The following is a 12,675-nucleotide window of genomic DNA, read 5'->3' on the forward strand; positions in this document are numbered from 1 at the left end:
AGTGTTTAAACATTTGGGTATGATGGCCCTTTAAGTGTTATAAAACATTCTCTGTATTATGTCCCTTTAAGTCCTTTGCAAGGGTTAACATACTAAAAAAAAAGGGAATTTGTTTAAAAATAAAATGATTTTATGTATTTGCACTTTGACGTGTGCCTGCATTTATTCTCTAATATCACATAAACAAAACACACTGCCCTCAAATCTTCCAAGACTAAGAATGTCTGCTCACAAAAGATAACAGGATCTCATTGTGAGCTGCGCACCATCAGCACAAATTGTATTCGCCCCAACAGCACAGGGCTGTGACAGCACCGAAAATCTTTTTTAAAGTTAGCATCTGGCGCCACCTATAGGAAATATCCTATATCCATGAAGAAGTCAGTTTTACAGCAACAAAATAAGTCTGTTGGAATTTGTGTAAAATATAGCACTTTAAATATGTATGTAAGTGTATATATACAGTGTTCTCCACAGAAATATTTGCCAGCAGGGTAGCTTTATAAACCAGCAGGATCGGGGCAGTGTAATACTTTCTAATATAAATACATATATATAATCTAAGTGCCTTTTCCCCCTTTTCCCTAGTAGGAAAATCTAATGGGGTAGCAAAAAATGGAAGAAAGCTGCTATGCATGCGTGATATCGCTGCTTTTCAACAAAAGATACAAAGAAAAAAATTGGGTTGAATAGGGTGTCCTGAGTGGGTGAGCTTCAAGTGTCACTGGATTTATTTCCAAAATGTTGGGTTCCCTTCTTTTAAGACGAATGGTACCTACCTTCCTTAGGGATTTCTGAAACATTTTCATAGCTGTAATTGTGACCTAATAAAGAAATATAGGGACAAGGGTTATTGGTTGCCAATCGTCATGTGACCCTCAACAATTATGTGGACTCTGTACACTGCACCTATGGTTCTCATGTTTGTTTGTAGAATACAGTCAAAGCTAATTAGTATAAGAAATATTGTACATTAGCAATAGTGCGGCATAATAAGAAGAACCATCCCAATGGATTCTGGGATTAGGACAGACATTGTTATTAAAGCAATAAACTACAAAAATACACAATGAAAGTGAAAGAACAGTAATTAAATATATTAAATATATTACATGAAAAAATGTTAAAGCTGTTTAAATGAATATTGTTAATTTAAAAGGAAATGTATGTTTGTGCACAACTAATGCCCAAGGATCAGTTGCTGAGTAGGATAACTCATATCTGGAAAGCAGAATAAAAAAACAAAGACGTAATAATCTTACGTTACTGAGTGCCACGTATCTATGTCACATTATTATTATGTCACTTGTAGTTAAAGTGAGGGTAAACTTTACACATTTTAAAAACAGGTCAGGAATCTAAGGGATATTTTACAGGGATTTTAATTGATCACTTCTAATAAAGATGCCCTGTAACTTACTTTGTAATCTAACTGTGCCATTTTAATACCCAGCACTCCAGGCGCTCACTTCAAAATTCATATTTTTTGTGAGCTAAAGGTTTGAATTGTTCTCCAATCAGTGCTCTAGCCATATGACACTTTTTGGTAGCTAGAGCACGGATTGGATAACAGTTCAAACTGTTAGCTTTGAAAAAAATGACTTTAGAAGTGGGCGGGGTATTAAAATGACATGACTAGATGAAAAAGTAAGTTACAGGCAACGCATCTTTATTAGAAGTGATCAATTAAAGTCCCTGTAAGGTATCGCTTAGATTCCGGACCTGATTTTAAAACATGTAAAGTTTACCATCACTTTAAAGGGACATGAAACCCAAAATATTTCTTAATTGATTCAGAAGGAACATATAATTGTAAACAACTTTCCAAATGATTTTTTTTATCAAGTCTACTTCATTCACTTGGTATCCTTTCTCTAATGAGCAGCAATGCATTACTGGGAGCTAGCTGAACACATCTGAGGAGCCAAAAACAAGAGGCAAATTTATGCAGCCCTCAATCAGCAGCTAGCTCCCAGCCTGCTTATGTATGCTTTTCAACAAAGGATACCAACAAATAGAAGCAAATTTGATAAATGAAAAAATTGGAAGGTTGTTTAAAATGACATGTTCTGTCTTAGTCATGAAAGTTTTATTTTGGCTTTACTGACCCTTTGTAAGAGGCATAGAAGAGCATTACTGAATTGTTCTAATGCATTAAAGCATCTTATTATTGTACCAGACAGAAAATGCACTACTGCTCCCAGAGTTTAACATTGCTGCCGAGCCAATCAGGGGCTGCATATGCACATAGGAACCAATCACAGGCTCGTGTTCAACTCAGGATCAGATCAAATCCTTTTAAAGATCTAAAACTATATATATATATATATATATATATATATATATATATATATATATATATATATATAAATAACATGATTTCTTCAATATGACCCAAAATCTTGATTCTCATTTGACAGCATAACATTATTTGTATAACTGTAGAATTGAGTGTACTCACTTATATTAACATAACTGCCTTGGCTGTTGGTATCTATAAAATAAGGGATATAGTCAGTAAATTAATGTATATTTACTTATTGGTATTTTATATTTCAATATAGTCAAGAGGAGCAATTGCAAAAAACAAGATATAACATTACTGCAAACACTGCTGTCCTATCCAATGACAGACGCACTCTCAGTCTTTTTTATTTAACATTGCTTCTAGCTATACAGCTTAGTTTACCATAGAGTGTCTTAAAGGGATGCAAAAACCCAATGTTTTTATTTAATTTACTTTTATTATCACATTTTCTTTGTTCTCTTGGTATATTTTATTAAAAATTAGGGACGTATACTTAGGAGTCGGCCCAAATCTGGAGCCCTATATGGCAGCAATTTTGCAAAAACATTTATCCATTTGCAAGAGCACTAGAGGGCAGCACTATTTCCTGTCCTGTAGTACTAATGTTATACATTAGCAAGAGCACTAGATGGCAGCACTATTTCCTGTCATGTAGTACTAATGTTATACACCAGCAAGAGCACTAGAGGGCAGCACTATTTCCTGTCATGTAGTACTAATGTTATACACCAGCAAGAGCACTAGAGGGCAGCACTATTTCCTGTCATGTAGTAATATTGTTATACATTAGCAAGAGCACTAGATGGCAGCACTATTTCCTGTCCTGTAGTACAAATGTTATACATTAGCAAGAGCACTAGAGGGCAGCACTATTTCCTGTCATGTAGTACAAATGTTATACATTAACAAGAGCACTAGAGGGCAGCCCTATTTCCTGTCATGCAGTACTAATGTTATACATCAGCAAGAGCACTAGATGGCAGCACTATTTCCTGTCATGTAGTACTAATTTTATATATTAGGAAGAGCACTAGGTGGCAGCACTATTTCCTGTCATGTAGTACTAATGTTATACATTAGCAAGAGCACTAGATGGCAGCACTATTTCCTGTCATGTAGTACTAATGTTATACATTAGCAAGAGCACTAGATAACAGCACTATTTCCTGTCCTGTAGTACAAATGTTATACATTAGCAAGAGCACTAGATGGCAGCACTATTTCCTGTCATGTAGTACTAATGTTATACATTAGCAAGAGCACTAGATGGCAGCACTATTTCCTGTCCTGTAGTACAAATGTTATACATAAGCAAGAGCACTAGATGGCAGCACTATTTCCTGTCCTGTAGTACAAATGTTATACATTAGCAAGAGCACTAGATGGCAGCACTATTTCCTGTCATGTAGTACTAATGTTATACATTAGCAAGAGCACTAGATAACAGCACTATTTCCTGTCATGTAGTACTAATGTTATACATTAGCCAGAGCACTAGATGGCAGCACTATTTCCTGTCATGTAGTACTAATGTTATACATTAGCAAGAGCACTAGATGGCAGCACTATTTCCTGTCATGTAGTACTAATGTTATATATTAGGAAGAGCACTAGATGGCAGCACTATTTCCTGTCCTGTAGTACAAATGTTATACATTAGCAAGAGCACTAGATGGCAGCACTATTTCCTGTCATGTAGTACTAATGTTATACATTAGCAAGAGCACTAGATGGCAGCACTATTTCCTGTCCTGTAGTACAAATGTTATACATTAGCAAGAGCACTAGAGGGCAGCACTATTTCCTGTCATGTAGTACAAATGTTATACACTAACAAGAGCACTAGAGGGCAGCCCTATTTCCTGTCATGCAGTACTAATGTTATACATCAGCAAGAGCACTAGATGGCAGCACTATTTCCTGTCATGTAGTACTAATGTTATATATTAGGAAGAGCACTAGGTGGCCGCACTATTTCCTGTCATGTAGTACTAATGTTATACATTAGCAAGAGCACTAGATGGCAGCACTATTTCCTGTCATGTAGTACTAATGTTATACATTAGCAAAAGCACTAGATGGCAGCACTATTTCCTGTCATGCAGTACTAATGTTATACATTAGCAAGAGCACTAGATGGCAGCACTATTTCCTGTTATGTAGTACTAATGTTATACATTAGCAAGAGCACTAGATGGCAGCACTATTTCCTGTCATGCAGTACTAATGTTATACATTAGCAAGAGCACTAGATGGCAGCACTATTTCCTGTCATGTAGTACTAATGTTATACATTAGCAAGAGCACTAGATGGCAGCACTATTTCCTGTCATGTAGTACTATTGTTATACATTAGCAAGAGCACTAGAGGTCAGCACTATTTCCTGTCATGTAGAGCTCCAGATATCTCTTTAACACAGAATAACATGGGAGCGCAGACATTTTGCTAATAGAAGTAAATTTGATTTTTTTTTTTGGTATTCTATCCCTTTAAGCGACTACACCTTAAAGCTCCCTCTATAGGTTGTTTGCATAACTGCTACACAAACTGCTGCAGGCACTATGACCGGTTTCCATCACAAACCTATGTACTGGAGGAAGCGTTGAATCTCTTACAAAATGTAAGTTTTATTTATGCTGTTTTGCGTAATTTGGGGTAAACATTTATCAGATTTTCCTCACAGCTGGATTTTTAATAGATCTGATACTAAAAAGAACATAACAAAGGCAGATTAAAGATTCAGGCAAGTCAAAATTAAAGGGACATGAAACCCAATTTGTTGTCTTTAAATGTGTTTCATTCTCTTGCTATTATTTGTTGAAGGTACATTAATGCACTACTGGGAGCTAGCTGAACACATTGTGTGAGCCAGTGGCAAGAGGCATAGTTGTACAACTACAGCTGCTTCGAATCCTACCTAGATATGCTTTTTAACAGTAGATATCAAGAGAACTAAGCAAGTTAGATCACTAAAATAAACTGGAAAGTTGTTTAAAATTACATGTGCTGCCTAAGTAATGGAAAATTGGAGGTTTATGTCCCTTTAAACTTTCAAGATTTATATAGAGCATTTCATTTTGCAAAAAATAATAAGTACAGAACCTCTTTCTCTTGTAGAAACTTAGCTAATTTCCACAAAGCATAATGAGGTAGGTTTAGGAATGTGCACATGCCTTGATACAATGTTATACACATAATACGCTCCTGTGCCTACCTCAGTATGCTCTCATAGAAAGGATTTCTAACAAAAAAGAGAAAGCGGTCAATTTTAAAACAGTCAGTTGGAAAGTTTTCTTTTTATGAATTGTATGTTCTATCTAAGTCATAAGAATGAATCTGTGAGTCCCATGTCCCTTTAATGAATTATTATTACAAGTTTTAAGGAACAACAACGTACCACTAGTTAAGAATATGTGCATGTCCCTTTAATGAATTATTATTACAAGTTTCAAGGAACAACAATGTACCACTAGTTAAGAATATGTGCATGTCCCTTTAATGAATTATTATTACAAGTTTTAAGGAACAACAACGTACCACTAGTTAAGAATATGTGCATGTCCCTTTAATGAATTATTATTACAAGTTTTAAGGAACAACAATGTATCACTAGTTAAGAATATGTGCATGTCCCTTTAATGAATTATTATTACAAGTTTTAAGGAACAACAATGCACCACTAGTTAAGAATATGTGCATGTCCCTTTAATGAATTATTATTACAAGTTTTAAGGAACAACAATGTACCACTAGTTAAGAATATGTGCATGTCCCTTTAATGAATTATTATTACAAGTTTTAAGGAACAACAATGCACCACTAGTTAAGAATATGTGCATGTCCCTTTAATGAATTATTATTACAAGTTTTAAGGAACAACAACGTACCACTAGTTAAGAATATGTGCATGTCCCTTTAATGAATTATTATTACAAGTTTTAAGGAACAACAATGCACCACTAGTTAAGAATATGTGCATGTCCCTTTAATGAAAACAAAATCTAGCAGTCTAAATGAAAAGCAATGATTATTATAAAACATAAAAAAATTATATTTTAAAAAAAGGCAAATGAAACACAAAAAAAAAGTTTTGTGATTCAGGCAGAGAATACATTTTTAAAAAGTTTCCAATTTACTTCTTTTATCAAATTTGCTTTGTTCCCATGGTATTCTTTGTTGAAGAAATACCTAGGTTGTCGTCTGGAGCAATACATGGGGGGAAATAGTTCTGCCATTTAGTGCTCTTGCAAATGGATAACATTTTTGCAAAACTGCTGCTATATAGTGCTCCAAAAATGGGTCGGCGCCTAAGAATACATCCCTGCTTTTCAACAAAAGATACCAAGAGAACAAAGACAAATTGGTAATAGAAGTCAATTAAAAAGTTGTTTAAAATTGCACCTTCTATCTGAATCATGAAAAAAAAAATGGGTTTCATATCCCGTTAAATTTGAAAATGAACTAGAAGTTTCATTCTCATTGTCAGACAGGGGCCCCACGCATACTTCTCACCTGTGTCTAGAAATGTGGGTTTTGGTACTCTAGACCGGGTCATTAAGGGTGGTCTCAGGACAGAATTGGGAGTGGCAGGTTTCACTGTGTGGAACCACGATATAAATAGGAGATGGAGGGACAACAAATCAGAGCTATCTTAGGAAAAATCCCTCAAAATGCTGACAAGAAAAAGTATGTTTATTCAAAAAACGATCATTCATTAATAAAAGAATAAAAATACATTTCACAACCCGCTTTTGTTTAGATGAAGAACTTAAAGGGACATGCCACCCACATTTTTTCTTTTATGATTTAGAAAGAGATTGTAATTTTAAACATCTTTCTAATTTACTTATATTATCTAAGTAGTTTTATTCTCTTGATATTCTTTGATGAAAAGCATATCTAGATATGCTCACTAGCTGCTGATTGGTTGCTGCACATAGAAGCCTTGCGTGATTGGCTCACCATGTGCATTGCTTTTTCGTCAAATAAGGATATTTAAAAAATGAAGCAAAATAAATAATGGAAGTAAATTGTAACGTTGTTTAAATTTCTATTCTCTATCTGAATCATGAAAGAAAGATTTTGGGTTTTGTGGCCCTTTAAGAAAAAAAATGTGTACAACACTCCTATATCATCTATCAAAGATCCAGAGATTATTACAAGAATATTGATACCATTTATAATATTTGCGTACCAGCTGTGGATTTTCGAGGATCAGCAGAATTACGACAGCTCCTAGAAAAATATTTGAAATGTTAATAACTTTTTTATTATAAATTAGCTTTCTTTAAAAAGACAAACAAAATAAAATGATATATATAGATAGTAAGAATTAATCTGGAATAATAACGGCTCAGATAATGTCAACCTACATGTTTTTGGCAGGATCAGTCACTTGGTTGGGCACTTTAGGAAAGAAAAAGTAAAATGAATGATATAAAGACACAAAGCAGACACAATTGCAGTTTTTCTTACATGTGCACGGTATATATCTGCATTAAAGTGCTGTAGTGCAAAAGATCTTCTTACTAAATAAATGTTTTGCAAGCATTTAAAGGGATATTATAACAATTTTTTTTCATTCATGATTCAAAAAGAGCAGCAATTTTAAGCAACTTTTTAATTTTCTCCTATTATCAATTTTTATTCATTCTCTTGGTATCTTTATTTTAAAAGCAGGAAAAGCAGGAATGTAAAGCTTAGGAGCCAGCACATTTTTGGTTCAGACCTGGGTAGCGCTTGCTGATCGGTGGATAAATGTAGCAACCAATTAGCAAGCGCTACGCAGATGCTAAACCAAAAATGGGACAGCTCCTAAGCTTACATTCCTGCTTTTCAAATAAAGATACCAAGAGAATGAAATTGATAATAGGAGTAAATTAGAAAGTTGCTTAAAACTGCTGCTCTATCTGAATCATGAAAGAAAAAATGGGGTTTCATATCCCTTTAGTACTGTTATTATGCAGTTATCATTACTGCTGTAGTAAGCAGGAGACTCAAAAGTCAATGAAAATCAGGGCTGGAGCAAGTAGTGGACTCGGGAACCAATTAGTACCAGATTTGGAGCAAGAAGGGAATCCGGGAACCAATTAGTATCAGTGGTGGAGCAAGCAGGGGACTCAGGAACCACTTAGTATCAGTGGTGGAGCAAGCAGGGGACTCAGGAACCAATTAGTATCAGTGGTGGAGCAAGCAGGGGACTCGGGAACCAATTAGTATCAGTGGTGGAGCAAGCAGGGGACTCAGGAACCAATTAATACCAGAAGTGGAGCAAGCTGGGAACTCGCAAACCAATTAGTACCAGTGTTGGAGCAAGAAGGGGACTCGGGAACCAATTAGTACCAGTGTTGGAGCAAGAAGGGAACTCGGGAACCAATTAGTATCAGTGGTGGAGCAAGCAGGGGACTCAGGAACCAATTAGTATCAGTGGTGGAGCAAGCAGGGGACTCAGGAACCAATTAATACCAGAAGTGGAGCAAGCTGGGAACTCGCAAACCAATTAGTACCAGTGGTGGAGCAAGAAGGGGACTCGGGAACCAATTAGTACCAGTGTTGGAGCAAGAAGGGGACTCGGGAACCAATTAGTACCAGTGTTGGAGCAAGAAGGGGACTCGGGAGCCAAGTAGTACCAGTGTTGGAGCAAGAAGGGGACTCGGGAACCAACTACCAACCAGTGTTGGAGCAAGTAGGGGACTCGGGAACCAATTAGTATCAGTGGTGGAGCAGGCAGGGGACTCAGGAACCAATTAGTAGCAGTGGTGGAGCAAGAAGGGGACTCTAGAACCAATAAGTACCAGTGGTGAAGCAAGCAGGGGACTCAGGAACCAATTAGTACCAGTGGTGGAGCAAGAAGGGGACTGGGAACCAATTACCAACCAGTGTTGGAGCAAGCAGGGGACTCAGGAATCAATTAGTACCAGTGTTGGAGCAAGCAGGGGACTCGGGAACCAATTAGTACCAGTGTTGGAGCAAGCAGAGGACTCAGGAACCAATTAGAACCAAGTAGTATAGCAAGAAGGGGACTTGGGAACCAATTAGTACCAGCAGTAGAGCAAGCAGGGGACTCGGGAATCAATTAGTACCAGTAGTAGAGCAAGCAGGGGACTGGGGAACCAATTAATACCAGAAGTGGAGCAAGCTGGGAGCTCGCAAACCAATTAGTACCAGTGTTGGAGCAATCAGGAGACTCAGGAACCAATTAGTATCAGTGTTGGAGCAAGCAGCAGACTCAGGAACCAATTAATACCAGTGGTGGAGCCAGAAGGGGACTCTGGAACCAATTAGTACCAGTGGTGGAGCAAGCAGGGGACTCTAGAACCAATTAGTACAAGTGGTGGAGCAAGCAGGGGACTCGGGAACCAAGTAGTACCAGTGTTGGAGCAAGAAGGGGACTCGGGAACCAACTACCAACCAGTGTTGGAGCAAGCAGGGGACTGGGAACCAATTACCAACCAGTGTTGGAGCAAGCAGGGGACTCAGGAACCAATAAGTACCAGTGTTGGAGCAAGCAGGGGACTCAGGAACCAATTAGTACCAGTGTTGGAGCAAGCAGAGGACTCAGGAACCAATTAGAACCAAGTAGTATAGCAAGAAGGGGACTTGGGAACCAATTAGTACCAGCAGTAGAGCAAGCAGGGGACTCGGGAATCAATTAGTACCAGTAGTAGAGCAAGCAGGGGACTGGGGAACCAATTAATACCAGAAGTGGAGCAAGCTGGGAGCATGCAAACCAATTAGTACCAGTGTTGGAGCAATCAGGAGACTCAGGAACCAATTAGTATCAGTGTTGGAGCAAGCAGCAGACTCAGGAACCAATTAGTACCAGTGGTGGAGCCAGAAGGGGACTCTGGAACCAATTAGTACCAGTGGTGGAGCAAGCAGAGGACTCTGGAACCAATTAGTACCAGTGGTGGAGCAAGCAGGGGACTCAGGAACCAATTAGTACCAATGGTGGAGCAAGCAGGGGGCTCAGGAACCAATTAGTATAAGTGGTGGAGCAAGAAGGGGACTCTGGAACCAATTAGCACTAGTGTTGGAGCAAGAAGGGGACTCGGGAACCAATTAGTACCAGTGTTGGAAAAAGCAGGAGACTCAGAAACCAATTAGTACCAGTGGTGGAGCAAGAAGGAGACTTTGGAACCAATTAGTACCAGTGGTGGAGCAAGAAGGGGACTCAGAAACCAAATAGTACCAGTGGTGGAGCAAGAAGGAGACTCTGGAACCAATTAGTACCAGTGTTGGAGTGAGCAGGGGACTCAGAAACCAATTAGTACTAGTGTTGGAATAAGCAGGGGACTCAGGAACAAATTACTACCAGTGGTTGAGCAAGAAGAGGACTCATGAACCAATTAGTACCAGTGTTGGAGCAAGCAGGGGACTCGGGAACCAATTAGTACCAGTGTTGGAGCAAGCAGGGGACTCAGGAACCAATTATTACCAGTGCTGGAGCAAAAAGTGGAATTGGGAACCAATTATTACCCGTGTTGGAGCAAAAAGTGGAATTGGGAACCAATTAGTACCAGTGCTGGAGCAAGAAGCGGAGTCGGGAACCAATTAGTACCAGTGGTGGAGCAAGAAGGGGAGTCGGGAACCAATTAGTACCAGTAGTGGAGAAAGAAGGGGACTCGAGAACCAATTAGTACCAGTGTTGTAGCAAGCAGAGAACTCTGGAGCCATTTCAGTTCACACATGTAAATTGTGTTGTCATTCAATACTTTCTAAAGGGGTCATTTAAAGGGACAGTCTACTCCATAATTTTTATTGTTTAAAAAGATAGATAATACCTTTTTTTACCCATTCCCCAGTTTTACATAACCAACAATGTTATATTAATATACTTATTACCTCTGTGATTACCTTGTATTGAAATATAAAAAGAGAGGCCGAAACGTACATCTGGGGTTTGTTGTTTTCTCTTGTTCAGAGAAGAATTGCCTGGTATTTCGGCGCTGGACTGTCATTGGGTAGAGTCAGACTGATATGCTACAGGATATTTTTACTCTGTAAAAGGCATAATGTGCTAAAAGAGACTGCACCCTGAGTGGCACTGACCTTGTGGACAAGTACAGAAGTTTTTCTAGCTTTTGTTCTGTCTCAGTTGAGTGTGTCTCTCTATTTTCTTGTTTTTACCTTGTATCTAAGCCTCCGCAAACTGCCTCCTTATTTCAGTTCTTTTTGACAGACTTGCATTTTAGCCAATCAGTGCTGACTCATAGGTAACTCCCCAGAAGCCAGGACAATGTTATCTATATGGCACTCACAAAATAGCTCTGTCTAGCTGTGAACGACTATCAAAAGACAACTTCAAGGGCTTATAAATTAGCATATGAGCCTATCTAGTTTTAGCTTTCAACAAGGAATACCAAAAGAACAGAGCTAATTTGATGATAAAGGTAAATTTGAAAGTTGTTTAAAATGACATGCCCTATCGGAATCATGAAAGTTTAATTTTGACTATACTGTCCCTTTAAATTTAATTATCAACATTAAGAGTATGCAGCTGACCATAAACTGCTTAATCATTATTCCGAGCATTTAAAACTCCAGAGTTCATGAGTGATTATGGTTTAACACCGAAACGCGTCAGACGTTGTTCAGTAACATGTAAGTTTGACCATGGTGGTTTGTATTTCTTTTTTTGCGGCTTTTTTGGATTTTATCAGATTTTTCTAAAAAGTTTAATATTTTTATACTAACTGATGCGCTTGCTGGCTCCATTGGTCATTTAAATTAAACCCTCGCTACACATAGTGATGTGACAGTAAATATTCTGCCACTGGCATCTCACAGGGAAGTGCACTTAAATGACTCACCTGGAGTTCAGATTGTGATGTGGATACCTTTACTTACCAATACTATGACAATCCTTTGAACAATAAACCCATTGTAAAACCAGGGTCAGTAATGCAATACTGAGATGCCATAATGAATTTGAGTATCATAATTTTGCTTTAGCATCTCCCTTTAATAAAATTATTAGATTCGGATTTTTAAAATGTTTTTTATTTGTGTAACATAAAAACATATTTTGTAAGAATATAAAAATGGTGCAGACCTCTAAAAGTCTATTAATGTTTTAAAATGTATTTAAATGGTAGAGATTGAAGCTAACACTGACAGAGGTGGGTGAATATACGCAGAATGAAACTCAGGAAATGCAGCACTATTTCAAGTGAGGTTTCCTGTTCTTAAGAAACATTTGGGCACTAAACATTATTGTCAACATTTAGGCACAGCTACACCTAGTGACCTAGATTTAATAAAGATTCAACAAATGTGTTCACTAAAAGTTAGTGTTTATATTTAACAATATGGTCTAGTAAAAAATGTTCTAAAAATATTTGTAAAATAAGTTGTGTTTCTTTTT

This window comes from Bombina bombina, chromosome 11, assembly GCF_027579735.1.
Source record: "Bombina bombina isolate aBomBom1 chromosome 11, aBomBom1.pri, whole genome shotgun sequence".
NCBI lineage: Eukaryota > Metazoa > Chordata > Amphibia > Anura > Bombinatoridae > Bombina > Bombina bombina.